Raw genomic sequence first — 12,255 nt, forward strand, 5'->3', positions numbered from 1 at the left:
TAAATCACACATTTAAAGGTTTATAGGAAAACATCTTCACATTTGGAAACAAGGGCAAAAAGATAAAGAAACCAAGTAGGACCTACTTTATATAATTTCATTTAAAGTTTGAAAATCAACGCTTTTTAGTTTAATTAGATGCCATTAAACATGCTGCAGTATAAACCTTTCTGAAAAGATATGTCTTTTGCACGTCTGGGTTCTCATCTCTTGGATTTGCCCAGAGCGAGGCATAATCACAAGGACAGAGAATCGATTCTGTACTTCTCACTCACAGGGCCCAGGCAAGTGACAGGAGGGGCGCAGGAGGGCTGGGGCAAGCCAACTGCTGTTCTTCAGGAATACAAGTCCTACGTTGCCAATGCTTCCAGCATTTTAAGAAAAAAAAGAATCAAAATCCAGATTTCAGTGTGAAATCTTACTAATTTTCAGATGTTGCAACTCAATCAACACACCATACAAGACACCTCCACGTGAGCGCCCTCCAGCACTGACTTTAAAGCTTCCTTCTCTCCCAAAGGAGGGAACAAGAGATTGGGAAACACACCCATTTTGAAGAGAAAGGTCTCTTTTTATGTGGAACATAGCCCCACATACAGAATGAACATCTTCAGTTCCCTCCAAGAGATGGTGAAAAGCACGCCTGCCTGAGGGAACAAAGCATGAGGCAGACTCACTGCCGACCTGGGATGGTCTCCTCTTTGCTGCACGGGCTCCTGCCAAAGCCTGGGATTGGCAACAGCGGCCTGACAGATCGCGAGAAACATGAACCAAGGAAGCAAAACAAACCACAGTGTAGTTATTTTATATGACTTGCACGGAATAAATCTGTGAACTATAGGTGAGTCATAACATAATAAAGGACTCAATTAGGTTCAGAACACCACCACCAGTGTTTTCCCTCGTCTTAGCAACTAATTCACTGGAATCTTGAGAGAACATAAGGGACATAAAGGACCCTGGTGTCTCTGTTTTACCCTTTACTGCAAGATAATTAATCTTACCAGAAAATTAAACCCAGGCTGCCAGTTGGGCATTTTCAGGGTCAATAATTCTTAAGTTACTAGGATACCAATTAATGATACCCAAGTGGTCTAGAGGAGCTACTGCCTCTACCCAAAATGGCTGGCTCATTCCCAAAAATGTGAATCACTCAATGGCAAAATATTCAAAATTGAGAATCCTTTGAGACTAACAGCAATTTTAATGTAAGTACCACTTATATATTTCTTTTATTTTTTTTCACATCTTTATTGGAGTATAAATGCTTTACAATGTTGTGTTAGTTTCTGCTGTGCAACAAAGTGAATCAGCTATATGTATACATATATCCCCATACCCACTCTCTCTTGAGACTCCCTCCCACCCTCCCTATCCCACCCGTCTAGGTCATCACAAAGCACCGACCTGATCTTCCTGTGCTATGCAGCAGCTTCCCACTAGCTATCTATTTTACATTTGGTAGGGTATATATGTCAATGCTACTGTCTCACTTCGTCCCATATACTAAAGGAAATCTGGTGTCTTATTTAGTACAGACGAAAACACCTATATACACGACAGATACATAAAAAACCATTACTTTCCAACTCTTATAGTACATAAAACCACCTGATTAATCTCTAAACTCAGTACTGAAAAGCACAGCAATTTAAGGCTGGAACTCTACTGAGAACACCTAGTAATAAGATTATGTTGCTTATTTTCAAATCCACACATAACAATACCTAAAATTACCTGGGAAATAAATAGGCTGAAAATGGTAAGTCAAACAATTCCTCTAAAAAATTATTGAATTTAGTGGCTTCTTCCCATCTAAGTGTCCTAAAATAGAAGATTCAGTCTCACATCAAATAGTTTTCCCCCTCTGCTCCAACATTTATTAGAGGTTATCTTTCAGACTCCAGATCAAAGTGAACAGGGTAAGAACTCTCAAGCTGAGCACAGTGCAAGAAATAGCCCCGTTTTCCGCAGTCCTCACCTGTGCTATACACAAAGGACCAACAAGTGTGAGACAAATGACCCCACCCTCAAAGCATTTCCCACCTGGAGAAACACACAGAGGACAATGCCAAGGAGAAGTGCTGAGACTGGAGGTGTGGGCACCAGGAGCACAGGGGAAAATCCTCGCTAAAGGGCCTGGGTGACAGCAGGGGGGCTGGGAGACATGGGCAGGAGAGTCACAACCCAAGCCTGGAGAGACAAGAAAGCAACTGGAGGGCTTCCCTGGTGGCGCAGTGGTTGAGAGTCCGCCTGCCGATGCAGGGGACACGGGTTCGTGCCCTGGTCCGGGAGGATCCCACATGCCGTGGAGCGGCTGGGCCCGTGAGCCATGGCCGCTGAGCCTGCGCATCCGGAGCCTGTGCTCCGCAACAGGAGAGGCCACAACAGTGAGAGGCCTGCGTACCGCAAAAAAAAAAAAAAGTGTTACTCAAAGGGTTATGACTCCACAGAAAACACACTGTGTGGCAGAAAGACTACTGGAACTAGAAGTTAAGGGTCCTGGTTTCGTGCCCCCAGCTCTACCACTTATGAACTTAAATCATTAAACTTCTTAGAGACTCAGTTCCATGGCATGTAAAATGGTGATTCGTGCCAACTGCCCTGCCTAACTCACGAGGTTGCTGTGACAATCAAGAGGGAATAAGCAAGCGCTTTGGGAATTAAAAGGGGGGGGATGTATTGGGGGGAGGCAGTAAAGTATTTCCGAGAGCATAAGCTTTTATAAAATGAAATATTTACACCAGGGGTTGCCAAACTATGGGAAAGCTGCTCTTCAGGGGTGAGCAGGATGCCCCTGTGCCATCAGGCAGGGATGGGAAGGGCGGTCGGTGGCTCCTCACCTTGGCAAACCAGTTTTTAAAAGTTCAACAACCCCCAAGCAAATGCTTTCTTTCCCTAGGCTCTTCATTTGTCTAACACTTGAAAATCAAATGTTTAGGGCTTTATTCACCTAGAACATCGTAACTGGTCATTCGTGATCCCTTTGATCTGATCCCACCCACATGCTCAAGGGTACTCCAATACACGGGAGCCTGTTTCGGGTCTTCCTGTCTCCTCAGCAACTCTACCTGCTCATTTTGATAGCCCTACCTTGTTCCTTAAAGCGCAGCTCAAATTTTAACTCTAATCACTCCTACCACCACCTACTGAGCTCTTCCTATGTACCCAGTACTGTTTTAAGCACTTCATATGGATGACTCTGCATCCAGCAGCCCCACAGAAGGATAAACTGACAACACAGTGAGGTCAAGTTCCTTTGCCTCTACCAGATCTCCTTGAACCAAAGGCCCAGCTACCCCTACTAAATCTTGCACCGTTTCTTGCCTCTATGTCTTTTCTCTCAATCCTTTAGCCTGGAATGCATTTTCGTCAATACCCAACCAAAGTGCTTCCAAAGTCAACTCTAAAAAAAAATGAAAGGCAATATAATGTAGGTGTCATAGTTAAGGGCATGGATTGGAGCCAAACTACTTGGATATGGATTCCAGATCCAGCACTTAAGGCCTGGGTAAACTTGAACAAATGAATCTTTCTGCACCTCTGTAAATCTCTCAGTAAAACAGTCACAGTAACAGTGCTTACCACCTGGGATGGCTGTGAGGATTAAGTTGATTCACATAAAGCATTTGGAACAGTTCCTATCACAAAGTGCACTAGAGAACAGTGTGAGCATTATATGACTATAATTAGTAGTTCCATATTACCTTTTCATACTGATTATACTTTGTATTTTTTACACTATGTAATAAATGTACTGTCAAGTGTCTTTCTCTCCTATCAGCTCCCCTCTGTATCTAGTGGGTGTTCAAATATTGTTGACCAAAATGGCAGAAACCTAGAATGCAAAAAGTGAATCCTTCTATGACTAAATTTTTCCTGACAGGAAAGTTTTTTTTAACATTTTGTAAGAATGTCCAGATTATTTGGTAATAGGAAAAAAATTTTTTTTTCCCCAAATTAACATGTTCTCAGGCATGAGGAGAAAAAAATGTTGGAAGTAACATACACTCTAATTATAGCATGAAATTCTATTAAAAATTTCTTCTCTAAAATGCAATAGCAAACGTTTGCTTTGGGGTAGAATATTTAAAAAATTGAGCTGCAAGGAAAAGAATCCATAAAGCCTGAGCTGGTAAGAATGAGTACGGGGACTCTGAATAGCACAGAATATTTACTTTCCTTTCTTAATTCATACAGTGCAGTTCAAAGCTTCGATCTTGCCCAATATGAATTTTCGGAGTTCTATTTTTTGTAAATTGGAACAAAAAAACCCTAAGGTGATCTATCTGAGGGACAGAGCTAGAAATAGGACCTCTAATTACTTAAATACTAAGGCCCCTAGATTAAAACATTAAACCTCAAAACCTTTCAGCCAAAGGGATTAAGGAGATTAGAATGGGCTTGACAAATTACCACAGGGTTAGGGGGATGGAAAAAAGCAGAGAAAAAGTAGGCCAAGCTTAAATAGGGAATAAAATGAAGTTCAAGAGAAATCTAATGGTGTGTGTGGACCCTGAACATCTGGCAGGGGGGAAAAATGGTCGACCTAGGGCTTTCAACAATTAAAAAAGGAACAATATCAATGTAAAACTAACTGCTTAGAAAGTTCTTAGAAAATGTGAACACGCCGCAGAGTTAACCTTGGAAAATGATTTTCAAATAGATCTTGGCAAATGGAGAGGAGAAATGCATGGCCAAAAACAAACAAACAAAAAAACAAACTTGTTATGATAACATGAACCAGAATCCTCTCTTAAAAAGAATTCAGCTGAAATATCTCATGCATATTGGCCACCCCCACCAAAACAGCCCAAATCAAAACCACTAACTCAGTCGCCAGCAGGACTCCCCTCGGAATATCTGGTTTTCTGTCCCTGAAGATTATCAGTTGGCTGAGAATAAAACACAATTAATCTAGAGAGGAGCTAAAATGACTCGGGTGGCACATGAGAGCCTGGGAGAGCGCACAGCCTGGAAAGATTCTGAAGCGGTGAATGTCTCCATTCTGGCAGAGGCACAGCATGAGGGACCCAGGGGGGATCCAATAACCCTCCACAAACATCTCAAGTGTGAAAACAACAAGGAGGAACAGGAATTTCTTATCCTGGTACCAAATGTACTTCTGGCGTTTTGAGAAGGAATGGAAAGTAAAACGTACAAGGAAAACAACTCCAATTAATACCACCCAAAAAGATGTTCCAGGTTCCATCGCAGGCTTTCTTCTTGCTTCTATAAACAATTCTGTTCTCTGCACTAACCCATTTCCAGCAATTTCTGGAGCTCTTCCAAAAATATTTTGCCTATATTACTTAAAATGTTTCCTTCAGAGTTTAAAGTGTTTCTTCAAACTCAAAAAAAACTCGCCAGGATCAGGAAATTAAAGGTGTCAGCATCTACTCTGCTCTAGCTGGTGAAACTGAAAATCTGATTTTTCACCAGAATTCTCCAGTTTGTAAATATTGGCTCAGAGGGAGGACAAAAAAAAAAAGAAAGAAAGAAAGAAAGAAAAAGAAAAAAGAAAAACACATTATACAGGCAAAACAAAATAGTCTGCAGGTCCAGTCTAGCCCTCAGGCTGCCTGCAACTTCTGCTCTAAAACTTCTGTCAGTCATTTGCCACTATTTTTAAACTTCTATATTTAGATATTTTGGGGTCTAAAATTTAGCCATCCTCCAAGCAGATACAGGTTATTGCTATTCATTATTTCTTGTAGATAGGACGTATTCTGCCCAGACACTCAACATCGTTAGGGAACTGTGCACACAGAAAACCTTGCTATCATTTTCCCAACAAACATTTAAGTCACATAGGTCTGCCCAAGTTACCTGAGCTCTAGCTCATGGAATCTAACTTAAATTTCCAATAAAGAACTACTGCAATAAAAACATTTTTAGAAAACTGAGTGAAGAAGCTAGATAAGGCTGTATCAGAATCTTACTTTCCCCATGAGCTTGAAAATGTTGGGGACCCAAAGAAGAAAAAAAAAAAACATGAGCTGTAGAGGAAGAGTGTATGTAGTTCCGGGGGCCCTATTCTCTTATTTCTTCCCTGAGGCTTCTCTCACGTCCTGCTCAGGACAAGTAGTCCCATCAATTCAGGTGATCATTTTGTCTGAGGGCCCACAAGGGAGACTCCAGAACCAGTGGGAAGGGAGCCCTTCTCTAACTCCTTGTGGCCTGTTATCAGCTCTTCTGGAACAGTTTCATTTCCAGGCTCTAGAAGAAACCTCATGAGAATCAGCTACAGGTACTTGAGCCCACCTGTATACTTGCTGAATCAATCTCCTACGATGGGACCTGGGAATTTTTATTTTTAACCATTTGTATTTTTAACAGGCTTCCCCCAGGTGATTCAGACTTGCCACCAAGTTTCAGAATGAATGCACAGAATGAATGCACAAATTCCATTTGACCTACAGTACTGGGTTTAGAACCCAAGAAAACTTATAATGGTCTCTGTATATCATGTGGCATAAACCACTGGCATATACTTTCCCTCTGCTTGGAATACTGATGCTGTTTAACTTCTAACACACCTACTGTAGTTTGAATATTTATGTGTCCCCAAAATTCAGACCGAAAACCTAACCCAAAGGTGATGATAGTAAGAGGTGGGGGCCTTTGGGAGATGTTTAAGTCATGAGGGTAGAGTACTCACTAATGGGATTAATGCCTTATAAAAGAAGTTCCAGAGAGAAAGTCCTAGCCCCTCCCACCATGTAAGGACACAGCAGGAAGGCACCGGCTGGGAACTCTGAAGACAGTCCTCACGAGAACATGACCATACTGGTGCCTTGATCTTGGACATCCAGCCTCCAGAACTGTGAGAAATAAATTTCTGTTGCTTACAAGCTACGCAGTCTGTGGTACTTTGTTATAGCAGTCCGAATGGACTCAGACAACCCCTCACATTTTTCACTTCTACTCACCATTCAGGTCTCACTCAATACTTCCCCAGAGAATTCTTCCCTAAGCTCCTACATTCTAAGCCACAACACCCCTTTATTAATCTTATAATAGTTTATAGATTCCTTTATAGAACTTGCCAAAGTTCTTACACATTGATCTGAGTGGTTACTTAAACAGAGTCAGTTTCTAACTAGATAATTAAGGTCCAAGAGGACTGGAATCATCTGGGGTTTCCCCGCCATTGTAACCACCCCCCATCCCCAGCATTAGGCCTGCCATACAGTAGGTACTCTAAAAATTTTAGTTAAAAGTTGCTGAACTGATGATATATATGGGAGAGAGGGAGCTTAACTATATTTTGAGTGACTCATCAGCAGGATATACACCACCGACACACCGAAAGTGCACCTCTTGAAGGGTTAGATCATTTCATAATGGGGAAGTTCCTCGTTTCAGGATTTAAGATAAGAAAGCTAAATAAGAAAGTAGGAAAGATTGTTTGCATACATGAATGCAAAGTGAATCACTATCACAGTTTTCCACTGTGGATTACTTCACTCTATTAGGCTGGCAGTTTATTGAAAACGGAAGGCATAATTTAAGAGTTGCCGTGAGTCAAAGTAGTCCAACAATGAATTCACAGCTGCAGGTGACACCTGAGTCTTGGAAATTAGGTGGAAGGATTTGGTATCAGAAAATGTTCCCAAATCATGTCATGAGAGGCCACAAGGAAAAGAGCAATTGCTCTGCAGAAATCAGAAACCATCAGGACTGAAAGCCAGATTTTTCTGGAGGGCAATGGAGTAGGGCCATATAAGGAAGTAGAAGCAGTAGCAAATTTAAATTGACGGTAAATTCTGCTAGGATCCAGTGACTTATTTGCTTAAATTAAGGTAATTGTATTATTTACACATACACTTCAAACCCTAAGTGAAAAAACAGAAACCTGTAACTTCCCCTAATTTATAAGCAGATTCTCAAGTTTTCAAGATGATCTTCAATTTCTGCTTCTGAAGACCCAGCAGGACCCCATTTCTTCCCGCTCCTGCCCTTGCCACAGGTAAAGCTAAGCCAGGGAGGGCCTGGTTTAGGGCCTTCTCAGCTACACCTGCCTGGTCCCAAAGCTTTAAATACCCACCACAGGCAAACACAGCCCAAATTTATTATTCCCAGTATTAAGATGAGATTTCTTTTGTGTTATGATTTCTACTCATCTTGTGTGAAACTTACAGGATTCAAGCTATGTTAAGTAGTTCAAAATGGAGTCCCAGTGGCCAATGTGAACTTCTGTATTAGTTGTTTTGAAAAGTCTACCATAGGACTATGAATGTCTTAGAGTAAGACCATTACACCCACTGATAAACTCCTTAAAATGAGCCCACTGAGCTGAGCAACTGAAGGTTCTTCCCTGGAGGACCCAATTTCCCCCTGCTGAGAGCTGTTCCACGTGGGCACTGCTGGAGGCTCTGTCCAAGCAGAGGGCTACTTCGCACTCAAGCTTGTCCCGAGACCACTGCTGGACCGAGACGGTTCCTAGACAGACCGCTGCTTGTGCTGAGACACCCCCTTCCCGGACTTCTCCTTGGAGTGGTTTGTTACTCTCTTGCCTATTTTCCTGACTTGACTAACTTGTGCTGTGTGCTAACTGAATGCTGGCTCCATTTCGTTTATCTCCACTCCTGTGATTCTTACCCCGCCACAAACATCCAAACATCATTTTCCCTGGGCTGATCTACTACTGATGACTGCCAACTTGTCATGTCTACCTGGATATATAACAGCATCTCAAACTTAGTATGTGATCCATCCAGAGCATCCTGGTTTTCCCTCTAAACCTGTTCCACCCAGGTCAGCTCCATCTCAGGAGCAGGTATCATCCCACCATCCACACCTTTCCAGTAGGACCTTCCTTAATGCCTCACTTTCCCTCGCACCTCAGGCCCACTCCCACCTCCAGTCAATCACAAAGCCCTATTACTCCCCTGCCCAATATATTTGGAATCTATCCACTTCTCACCATGTCCACTGCTATTATCCTACGCCAAGCCATCGTCATTTCCCACCCCCTAGCTGGCCTCCCTACTTCTGCCACCCTTGCCCCTCCAAGCCATTCTCCACCCAGGAGCCAGAATGATCTTTTTCAGAAAGAGAAAGTAGATATATCACTCCCATGCTCAAGATCCTCCTATGGTCTCCATACATACTTAACAAGCAGAGGTAGAAAGATCACAGAACTGAGAATTCTAACTCTGGCTCTGCTACTAACTAAACTGTAGCAAAATTAAGTGACCTCACCTTTCTAGGCTTTATTTACAACATGAAAGGGCTCTAGGTTTACCCTTAAAATTCTAATATTCTAAATCCAGTATACAATTTAATATGCCCACCTCAACTTAATCCATTTCTCCCTTTCAGTAAAATGCCTATCTGCCTCTAAGCACATCCACTCCAGTCCAGGGTCCACACTCAGGAACGCTCACACAGAGATGCCTTGGTTTTCCTCTCACTCCCATTTGTTAACTTCCGGTAGAAAGAGCTACAAGGAATCTCAGCCTTCCGTTTGGGCAATTTGGTCTCTGATGTGGCAACTCTACAGCTGGAAGGCATCCATGTGAGATCGTGGAGTCCTGGTTATATCCTCAGATGGGTCATTTCAAGATGCTATACATCTTCCAGTTGACACAAAACTAAAACCAACATGCCCAGAGAAAAATCCAGTGCACACTGTGTGCTCTAGCCTCTATTTAGTCAGAATGTTGACCTTTTGATAATTTTTTTCCTGTAGGATTTTAGGAAAGACTACGTGTTAACAGTGAGCATCACTTATCCCAGAAAGGAATACCATTATTTAGGAGAACCAACTAAAATACACAAACCAAGTGTTTCCCATGAAGTGAAAGGACAGAAAATAGCAAGGAACTCATACGTATGTGGCTTGAGAATAAAGGAGTGCCAGACAGACAAGATGACTTTCCCATCTTGGTCCATTTTTTTAAAATACTGTTTGATGGAAGCAGTGGGGGAGGGGAGCAATGAAACAAACCACAAAACCCACACACTCAGAATGCCAGGAAAGAAAACCTCCTCCGACTTGCCTTAGGACAAATTCAGCAAATAAAGGAAAACCACTTAGCTATCCCCATGCCCCTTCCCATGGCTCTACCAACAGCCAACCTCCCCTTCCACCCTGGCATTCTCTATCCTTCTGCCCCAATGCCACAAGCAGCCCAAGATATTGCTACTATTCCGGTTCTATATTCAGAATTTACCTGCTCTGGGGTTAATTCCCCACTTTTGCTGTCCCCCACCTCTATGCTTTCCTTTGACTCACCAGAATATTAAAATCTGACAACTAATAAAGAGCCCGCATGCCACAACTAAAGATCCCACGTGCTACAACTAAGACCCGACACAGCCAAAAAAATATATATACTTTTTTTAATTTGAGATTTTTAAAATCCAATCTACATGGTTTTTTAAAAATGCTTTTTTAAAAATATATTTATTTATTTTATTTATTTATTTTTGGCTGCACTGGGTCTTCGTTGCTGTGCACGGGCTTCTCATTGCGGTGGCTTCTCCTGTTGCGGAGCACGGGCTCTAGAGCGCAGGCTCAGTAGTTGTGGCGCACGGGCTTAGTTGCTCCGTGGCATGTGGGATCTTCCCGGACGAGGGCTTGAACCCATGTTCCCTGCATTGGCAGGCAGATTCTTAACCACTGAGCCACCAGGTAAGCCCCTACATGTTTTTAAAACCTTAAAAAAATAGCCATTTTATTGGGTCTACAAACAGAAAATTAATGGTAAGTCTGTGAAGCATGAGATCTTACTAAACCAAATCTAAACGCTTGCCGGAAAGCACCAATATCCCTGTTTCCCAGACTTACTCCCCCTTCATTACAAGTTCTTTGCCCAGAGCCCTCCATCTGCCTGACCCCTCAGCTCCATCCTCCCATGCCACCAACACCACCCAGGGGCTCCAAGGCAGTTAGCACCACAGCTGCCACTGGCCTCAGAACACTGATTAGAGGCCAGAGGGAGCCATCATGTTAAAATGAAGGTTGACTGCAAACACAGGCCGAAGATGAAATGTTTACATCTACTCAATTGTTGACAGCAGGTCAAGAAAAGCCAAGAAAATCCCATTCTCTTACCACATCTATGAATGATTTTGTTCAACTGTCCACTCAGAAAATATGCAAGGACCATCTAATGTGGTCCTATGTTTGAAATATGTATTAAATCTGAGGAGCTGTAAAACCCTGGAGAAATCTCAACTCACCTTATCTTTTTTTCACCAGGAAAGCAAAAGGTTAACCGGGATCCTCTAACCTAAAAGGTCTACCAGAAAACCTGTTGGCTGAATTTACATGGGTTCACTGTCTTAAGGCTGATGTTTGAAACTTTCTCTATGCACCTAGTAGCAGACAGTTCTCTGATTGTTTCACATGTGTAGGCTGATCTCCACGCTAGACTGTCATCTCTCTGGGGCAGGGACCAGTACTTCCCTGGCATCCCACTCTGTGCTTATACATATGGTTGGGTATTTGGTAGGCAATGCAAATATTTGCTAATTGGTCTTAGAATTGTTTTAAAGCAATTTTTAGTTGCTTAGTTTTCTTTTTAAAGAAAACATGTTAAATTGTCCCCTTACCTTTTTTTTCTTTTTAAGCTAGGAAAATATAACAGACCTTATTCGATAAATAAAGAAAATTCCATTAAGTTCTTTCTGAATTATAAGGTAGGCTGACTGACCATAGGAGGTGGGAAGATCTCACTTTATTCTTCTCCACCTTCATTCTGTTCCCTACCCCTACCACCCAACAGAGCACAAAATGTTCAATAAATGGCTCATTGCAGTGAATCTGCATAGCTTACGGGGTTATAGGGATTGTTCTGCCATCTTGGTCATTTCTACCACGTGCTTTACTCCTTTCCAATTTTTCCTCAGCCTCCAAACCAGTCACATTCTGAAGACATCCAGAGACACTCCAGCTCAACAGCTGACTATGGACAGAACCCTAACCTCTTCTAAACCAAAAGCTGACACCACAAAGGAACAGATTTTCCTCCTTCAAGATAAGGGTTATCTTTCCAGCTATGGATCCTGGAATTTTTTTTTTCTTTCTTTTTTTAAACCTTAAGGAATTTTGCCTTCTAGCACTATGTAAAACTGATGTAAAGCTGGTATCTGGGTGCACATACAAGTCTTTGAGGACTGGATATTCAAATTAGAATGTTTATACAATTGATGTAACTCAACCACAGACTTTACCTTAACAGATAAGCGCTAAAATAAATTCACTTCAAACATTTCACTTTGCACTACAAATCTGAATTTGAG

At 42.1% G+C, this 12,255-nt stretch overlaps 1 protein-coding gene across 5 annotated transcripts in view; it reads right to left on the reverse strand.

The window, feature by feature from the left end:
• AFF1 (ALF transcription elongation factor 1) overlaps positions 1–12,255 on the reverse strand; it is a 208,209-nt gene that overhangs the window by 77,012 nt on the left and 118,942 nt on the right. The gene's annotated exons all lie outside the window — the stretch shown is intronic.

This window comes from Grampus griseus (genome assembly GCF_964374135.1).
Source record: "Grampus griseus genome assembly, chromosome: 4".
Classification (NCBI taxonomy): Eukaryota; Metazoa; Chordata; class Mammalia; order Artiodactyla; family Delphinidae; genus Grampus; species Grampus griseus.